The 7244-nt window shown below is 46.0% G+C and overlaps 1 long non-coding RNA gene across 1 annotated transcript; it reads right to left on the bottom strand.

Moving 5' to 3' along the window:
• Positions 1-515: 515 nt before the first annotated feature.
• LOC138918816 (uncharacterized) lies at positions 516-6693 on the bottom strand. Its single transcript, XR_011428611.1, has 3 exons — positions 5497-6693; positions 4781-4897; positions 516-2068 (listed from the first exon to the last, which is right to left on the bottom strand). It is a non-coding gene; the product is annotated as an uncharacterized lncRNA (long non-coding RNA).
• Positions 6694-7244: the final 551 nt, after the last annotated feature.

The following is a 7244-nucleotide window of genomic DNA, read 5'->3' on the forward strand; positions in this document are numbered from 1 at the left end:
AACATCAAACCATCATTCCAATCTTCCTTCCTTCCTTGCTTTTGTAAAAGGAGCATTCCTGGTGTTTGTGCATATTTTTTTCCTCCCATGTTTTTCTGTTGGTTCTCTTGTATAGACGTACACCTGACTTTTAAAGACCTAATTTCTTTCTGTTCAATTTGATGTATTAGTTATTTTAGTGATGCTTATTTATTCCATCACTAGTGCTACTAACCTAGTATTTTTGCCTCCTGGGCTCCATAATTGGGTGGCATTTCCTGGCCCTCTGGTGGGAGGACAAGGCTGCACGATGAGCTGGCCAATGAGCGGAAGTGATATGTGTCACTTCTGAGCCAAGCATTCCTTTGATTGCCAGTACAAGCCCGTCCAGATTTCTTTTTGTTTTTCCCTCTGTTATAGTGACCAGCAACATTCAAGATGGTCCCAAAAGGAGAAGATGTGGAGCAGAACCCCTCGATGACATGTGATGAATGTAGAGTGGGAAGGAGAAATAAAACTTTATTTCAAGCTACTAATATTTGGGGGTTATTTATTACTGCAGTATATAGCCAAGCCTATCCTGACTAGTACTGGGTCACACAAAACACAGCCCCGCACTGTCCGACATGGTAGTTACTAGCTTCATGTTACGATTTATATTTAAATTTAAATTTAATTAAGTTAAAAATTCAGTTCCCCAGTCACGCTAACCACATTTTAAGGGCTCAATAGCCACGTGGGGCTCGTGGCTGCCACGATGCACGATGCAGATGTAGAAATTTCCATCATTGCAGAAAGTGTTGTTGAACAGGGCTGACAGAGGGGGTGGGATTTTTATGAGAGTTGGTCATGATATCTAACATTTCTTGAGGTTTTAGGTGCACCTCTAATACCACCTTGGAGTTATTCTCAAAAGGTTTTGCCTTTTTAAAAAGAAATCTCTGGGAGCATCCAGTGGAGGTTGCCTTCCGGAAGAAAATAAATAGTGGAGGTTCCCTTCCAGAAGAAAATAAATAGCGCTGAGCAGTTACATTTCTTAGACCCGACCACGCTCAGAAGGTCTTTTCCTGAAGGTTACATTGAAGCAGAGGATTGACGTCTTTTTGTTACTCTTGACACTTTTCATAAATGAATTCCCAGAGTGGGTTCTCTGAGTCCATCCTCTGTGAGTCTGCCCACATTCTCTCCTTCTCACTCCTCTCTATCCGTGTATAGATTAATGGGCACCTATACAAGATCTGAGGTGCTCTCTCTCTTAATGAATTCATTTAAGTTTGTTAACGTCTTTGTAAACAATTGTTTCTATTATAAGAATTGTCATTGGATATTACAAGAAAATCTTGTTGGAGCCCAAAACTGAACCAAGATATGAAGTAATCCTTCCCATGTATTCATTAATTCATTCAGCAAACATCTAGACACTAGAAATACAAAAATTAAAGTTCCCCCAAGGATCTTATCGTCTAATGGAGAGTTAGATGGAAATAAATGCAAGATCCAGTGATGACATACCAGTCTGCCCTATCATAGAAGAGGTGACAGTTAATCTGCCAGGCAGGCAGTCATGGGGGTGAAAAGAAGACAGCCTCATGTGAGAGAAAGACAGAAGGGACAGGATGTTTTGGGCTGTAAGAAATTGAAAACCCCAATTCAATGGCTTAATCCACGAGGATATTATTTCACTTCAGAAGTCTAGAAGTAGGCGTTCCAACACTGATTAACCTGATGGGTCAGCGACAGCATCAACAACCCAGGTTCCTTCCATCTTTCTTCACTGCATCTTCAGTGACCTTCATCACCTCAGTTCCCAGGTTCCTATCGTGGTCACAAGATGCTGCCCCTGTTCCAGGCATCGCTTGAGGTCCAATAAGATCCAGTTGAAGAAGAGATATCTCTTCCTGTGGGCTTCTTTTTAGAAGACAGCACCATTGTCTTCACATCTCACCATGAGACTGTCACACGTCCACTCTTAAACCACTAGCCAGGGAAGTGAGATGATGCTGTGAAACGTCAGCCTGCACTCCTGACCCAAGGCTGGGATCACCTGTCCCGAGGGGCAAATTCCTGAATCATCACAGTTTTCTTTTAACTGAGGAAGAAGCAGAGAATGACTGTTAGACAGACAAGCAATAGAATCTGCCTCCACAACTAATTGACCGTGGGGCCTAGGGGTGTGGAGAGCAGCGGGGGATGAAGAGTGGATATAAGGTTTCCAGTCCAGGGGCCTGGATGACTTGTTACTTGATTTATAGTCAGGTAATTCATTTGGGAGAGAATGTTCTGGGCTCACTTCTAGACATCTTGAGTTTGAAGTGTGCGTCAGACAATTGGAACTGCTGACCTAGGACCAGGAAGTGAGGACTGGCTGTATGTGGGCATCACCTACATAGCAATGTCCTCGAAGTCACAAAGGTGTGGCTGTCCAAGGGACATACACGGGGTGAGAGAAGGAGGAAGCAGCAAACGAGACAGGCATTAGGGGCTAGAAATTGGCGGGTTGGAGGTTGGGGCAGAGAACCAGAATCGTTCTGGGTGATAGAAGCTAAGAGGCTTCCAAGACTGAGCAGCCTACAGAGAAAAATGTCAGGAGGGTGTAAAGTACACCAGGCTATGGACTTTGGTGGCTGCTGGCCGTCAGTGACCTATAAGCGAGTCACTTCCGTGGAGTGGTGGTCACAGAGAAACACAATGAATTAAAGAGAAAGTGTGTGGTAAGAAAGGACAAGCAGGGACTACCAGAAACTGTCACAAAAGGATGGAAAAGACAGAGGGAGAGGGTTCCTGTTTCGTTCAGCACTGAGAGATCTATGTGTTTCTGTGGACTGAGGGGAAAAGGAAGAAAGAAGTTGGAAGAATCAACAGATAGTCTAAACACACCAGGTGTGCTCCCTCCTTGGGCTTCCACCAGGCACTTCCCTCTGCCCGGACCCTTTCTCTCAAATACCCTCACAGCCGACTCCCTTGGCTACTTGCAGCCTTTGCCCAATGCTGCCCATCAGTGAAGCCCACCCCAGCCACCCCACCGAACACCAAGCCTCCCGCGCACCAACCCCCCTACCCTGCTTGATTTTCCTAAAGTGCATTATCACAAGACATGTGCTCTGTAATTTACGGTTCACTCATTTACAATCTTTACCATTTCTCTCGCCCCCACTAAAATGTACGCTCCCTGAGGACAGGGAGCTTTGTTTTATTCAATGACGTATCTCAAGCACCTTGAACAGTCTCTTGCACATAGTAGGTCCTTGATAAATGTCTTTTGAATAAAGGAACTCCTCCACCACGTATTCAGTTGCAGCCCAACCCCCCTCTATCCCCCGGACCTGTGCTGGGTTTCTTTGTGTGTGACACACTGATGTTTTACATTTATCGTCTATTTTGTTTCAGCCCCACCAAGCAGTGAGCCCCACAGGAGCAAAGATTGTAATATGTTCTGTTCTCTGATGTATCCCAAGCACCTAGAATTGTGCATGACACACAGTCGGTGTTTAATAACCACTTGTGGAATGTGGAAGTGAATGAATCAAGGAAGATTCAGAGATTGAAGGAAATGAGATTAAGAGCCTATGTTTGCCTGAGAGAGGATAACAGATAAGTATCCTCTGAGACAGGAAAAAGAAAAGTACGTGGGTAAGGATTTAGAAAATTTCTGAAGATTGCTCTGCCATTGAGCAGGTGTGCAGAACTGAGAGTCAGACTGCTTGTGTTTAGGTCTGCACTAACTAGCTGTGTGACCTTGGGCAAGTTACCTCCTTCTCTGTGCTTTCATTTCTCCCTTTGTAAAATGGAAATCACAAAGTCTCTATTTCATAGAGTTGCATGTGAGGATTAAATGAGTTAATACATTTAAAGTATTTTAAATAGTGCCTGGCAGATAGTAAGCACTATAAAAATGAGCAGTATTAGTAGTGGTGGTCTTCCTGGAGGTGGTGGCCGTGATGGTGGTAGTAGTCATAGTAAGGTGGAACAAAAAGGAACCATGGAAATGAAAGGTGTCAAAGCCATGGGGTTTTAGCCAACAAGGTAAGGCAGGAGTCCAGGAGGACAATAAGAAACCGAGTTAAAGAATGAAAGAAGTAGATTGGGGTTTAGGTGAAGTTGGGGTAGGACAGCTGACCACATTCGTTTCTGACTGTGAGACTGCGGTTCACCGTGGCGAGCCTGGCTGGTCAAAGTTGCAGCCACTTTTATAACACAGTGAACTTGGGGTTTATTAACCTCCTGCTCTAATAAACATTCAAAAATGAAGATTTATGTTTTAAAATACAGATATTTTTCTCCCAAATTCTAGTTCCTGCAAATTTGTATGAAATATAATAATGGCGCTGATTTTTCTGTCCTCTCTAAGATTTTTTGGTCTCTTTTTCAGTTTTGTAATTTACTATATTTAAACGATGTTTGAGGAAAGATCTAGGGCATTTGAGGCAGGAGACGTGAAAGGCCAGGCTGGTCGCACCACCAGAGCCCGCGACAATGGCCACATCGGGGCCACACATCTCTGGCAAAGACGATTCTCCCAAAGGGTGGCTGGGGAAGGCAGATGAAAGACGGAAGCTGGGTCATGTGACAGGTGTCACTTGAGCAACGTACTGGGGCGGGAGATGAAAGCCGCTCCTTCTGGTCACATGACGCAGCTTCATTACGCGCCCAGCGGGGGGCCGGAGAGTCTGGGTGCGGTTTTTACTTATTTATTTATTTGTGTTTTTCCCCCTTATTCTGTGATAATGAGAAAATGTTTAAACTCCCGTCTCTGTGTTTAAACCCTTCTTCCTGCTGACAGCAGCAGGGTGCCCTTGATCACCTGTCAGAGTGGAAAGTCCAATTTCTCTGGAAAGTAAACAGCGTGTTAGCTGGTTGGAAATCATCTTCTGTTTATTGGTAGCTGTTAGTCCAGGAGTGATGGAGCCCCGAGACAGCACTTGTCAAGTGAGGAAAAAGAAACAAGTTTAGAAATGCCTTTAAGACACAGCTCTGACAATAGGGCCTTACTATTTTTTGATAGAAATGTACTCTAAAAAAGTTAAATTAAAACGGGCAAAAAAACTTTCCGGGTGTTACCAGCTCCTGGAGATCTTTCTGGCAAAACTGACACAGAATCGAAGGCAAACTCACAGAACGCTGGGGTTAGAAAGGTCCTTGGCTGTCACTAATCCAATCCCTTTGTTTACCACTGGGGAAACTGAGGCTCAGCCAGACGCCATGGACTCTCCTCACGAATAAGCGGAAAACATGATAACTATCAATATAATAAAGAAATAAGGTGACATTTGCTTTTCAAATTCATGTGTGAAGATGAATGGAAAAACCCTGGTGGAGGCAATTCAAACATCTGACCTACGTATACTTAACAACCAGCTTTAATGTCTCGTGTATAATGTGGGTCTTTTTTTCACAGAGTGGCTAAAAAAACATCATCATAGTCTCTTATGGATTAAACACATTGTCACCAGAAAAAAATGGCTCCAATGGAAGCAATATATATTCTCAAGCTATATACAATCATCGGTCCATATTTACCTTGAATTTAGACTAAATCTGAGGTCCTGATTTGTCCCCAAGTTTGCCTCACTTCTTCCTGATGGCTGGAAAAGTATTCCCAGCTGCCGCCGAGGTGCCTCCACCTGGACGTTTCCGACAAATACGTCGTCCTCCTGTCCAGACACCTTCTCTGCCCGTCATGAGCAAAGAGGTCCTCTTCCCACTTCAGTTAACAGCATCACCACCCGCCCAGTTGCCTGACCCCCTCTCCCTGCCGCCAAAACACCTTGCGGTGTGTGTCCTCCTCTCCGTCTCCACTGCCAGGCCACAGACCTGTGCATCTCAGCGTGTAGGCCCTGCGCCGGCAGCACAGCCTCACTGGGGAAAAGGTTCAAAATGCACATTCTTGGGCCCACCCCAGACCTGCCGAGCCTGAAGCTGGGGGCTGGGGCCCCGAGAGTCTGTGTTTTAACAAGCCCTCCTGGTGACCCTGACACCGCCCTGGCAGTGTCCTGCAGGCCTTCCCAGTAGTCAGTCCGCCAACTGGCCCCCCAGCCGCCAATTCTTTCTTCTCTGGAGAAAGACCAGTGGGTTGAGACCAGTGGGTCTCAACCTTGGCTGCACGTTGGAATCACTTGGAGAGTTTTTAAAACTGCCAACGCCTGGGTCCCACTCCCGGGAATTCTTGTGTAATTGATCTGGTGTGCAGCGTTAGGCATCAGGATTTTTTACAGCTCCCCGTGCTGTTCTGATGTACAGCCAGGGCTCCCCGGTTAAAAGACAAATCAGATGATGTCACTATCCCCCCAGAAAAATCTCCCTCAGTCATAGGATAGTTCTGAACGAGACCCTTGAACAGTGGCCCGAGCCGACCTCTCCAGCCGTCTCCATCGTCCTCGAGTCTCGCTCGCCCCCCGGCTCTCAGCACACCGATTCTCTTCGTTCCCCAACGCAGCATTCTCTCCACATCCTTAGACTGGTGCGCTTTGTGTTCCCTCCGCTTGGGACGTCCTTCTCCTTCCTTCCGCCTGGTAAACTCCTATCCATCCTTCGAGACTCAGCTCAATGGCCGCCTTCGCTGCCTGCTCCAGCCCAGAGGTGACGCTCTGTCCTCTGGGATCCTGGAGCACTCTGCTGCTATTACATCGTAGTATCCGTCCCATTTCACGGTAATTATTAGTGACACTTCTTTCTCCTTCACTAAAACTGCCTGCGTCAGGAGCAGGTTGGAAGAGTGCTTAGCTTTTAAATTTTATCCCCAGTGTCCGGTGTGGGTTGGATGTTGAGAAGTTGCCCAATAACCGTTGGTTAAGTGAGCAGATTGAAAACATAATCAAGCACACTCGCAGCCTTTCACTGAGGTCAGGTCGCGGTGCCAGCCAGCTCTGCTCTCCGGGAACAGCAACGCTCATGAAATTTGTATCACACAGATGACGAGGAGTCAACCAGACCCAGGTGCTTCACTCACTGGCCTTCATTTACACACCTTTAAAATAGCGTCAATAATACCTACTTTGTAGAGCCAGTATGAGGATTCGCTCTGTAACACCCCACAGCGTACTTGACACAGGGTAGGCACTGAATAAGTTAAAGTTTTTATGATCCTAATAAGTAAAACTAACTGAAAACAAACAAAGTGAAACTGAGCAGCACATCTGTTTATGCGTCTGCGTCCCCTTTCAGAGTGTGGGCTCCACAGGCAGAAGCTGTCTTATTTATCTGCGTGTTCCCGGGGGCGAGAACCCAGGAGGCGCTCATTAATTAATTCAGTCACTCTTGCCACAGCA

This window comes from Equus caballus, chromosome 18 (assembly GCF_041296265.1).
Source record: "Equus caballus isolate H_3958 breed thoroughbred chromosome 18, TB-T2T, whole genome shotgun sequence".
Taxonomy (NCBI): domain Eukaryota; kingdom Metazoa; phylum Chordata; class Mammalia; order Perissodactyla; family Equidae; genus Equus; species Equus caballus.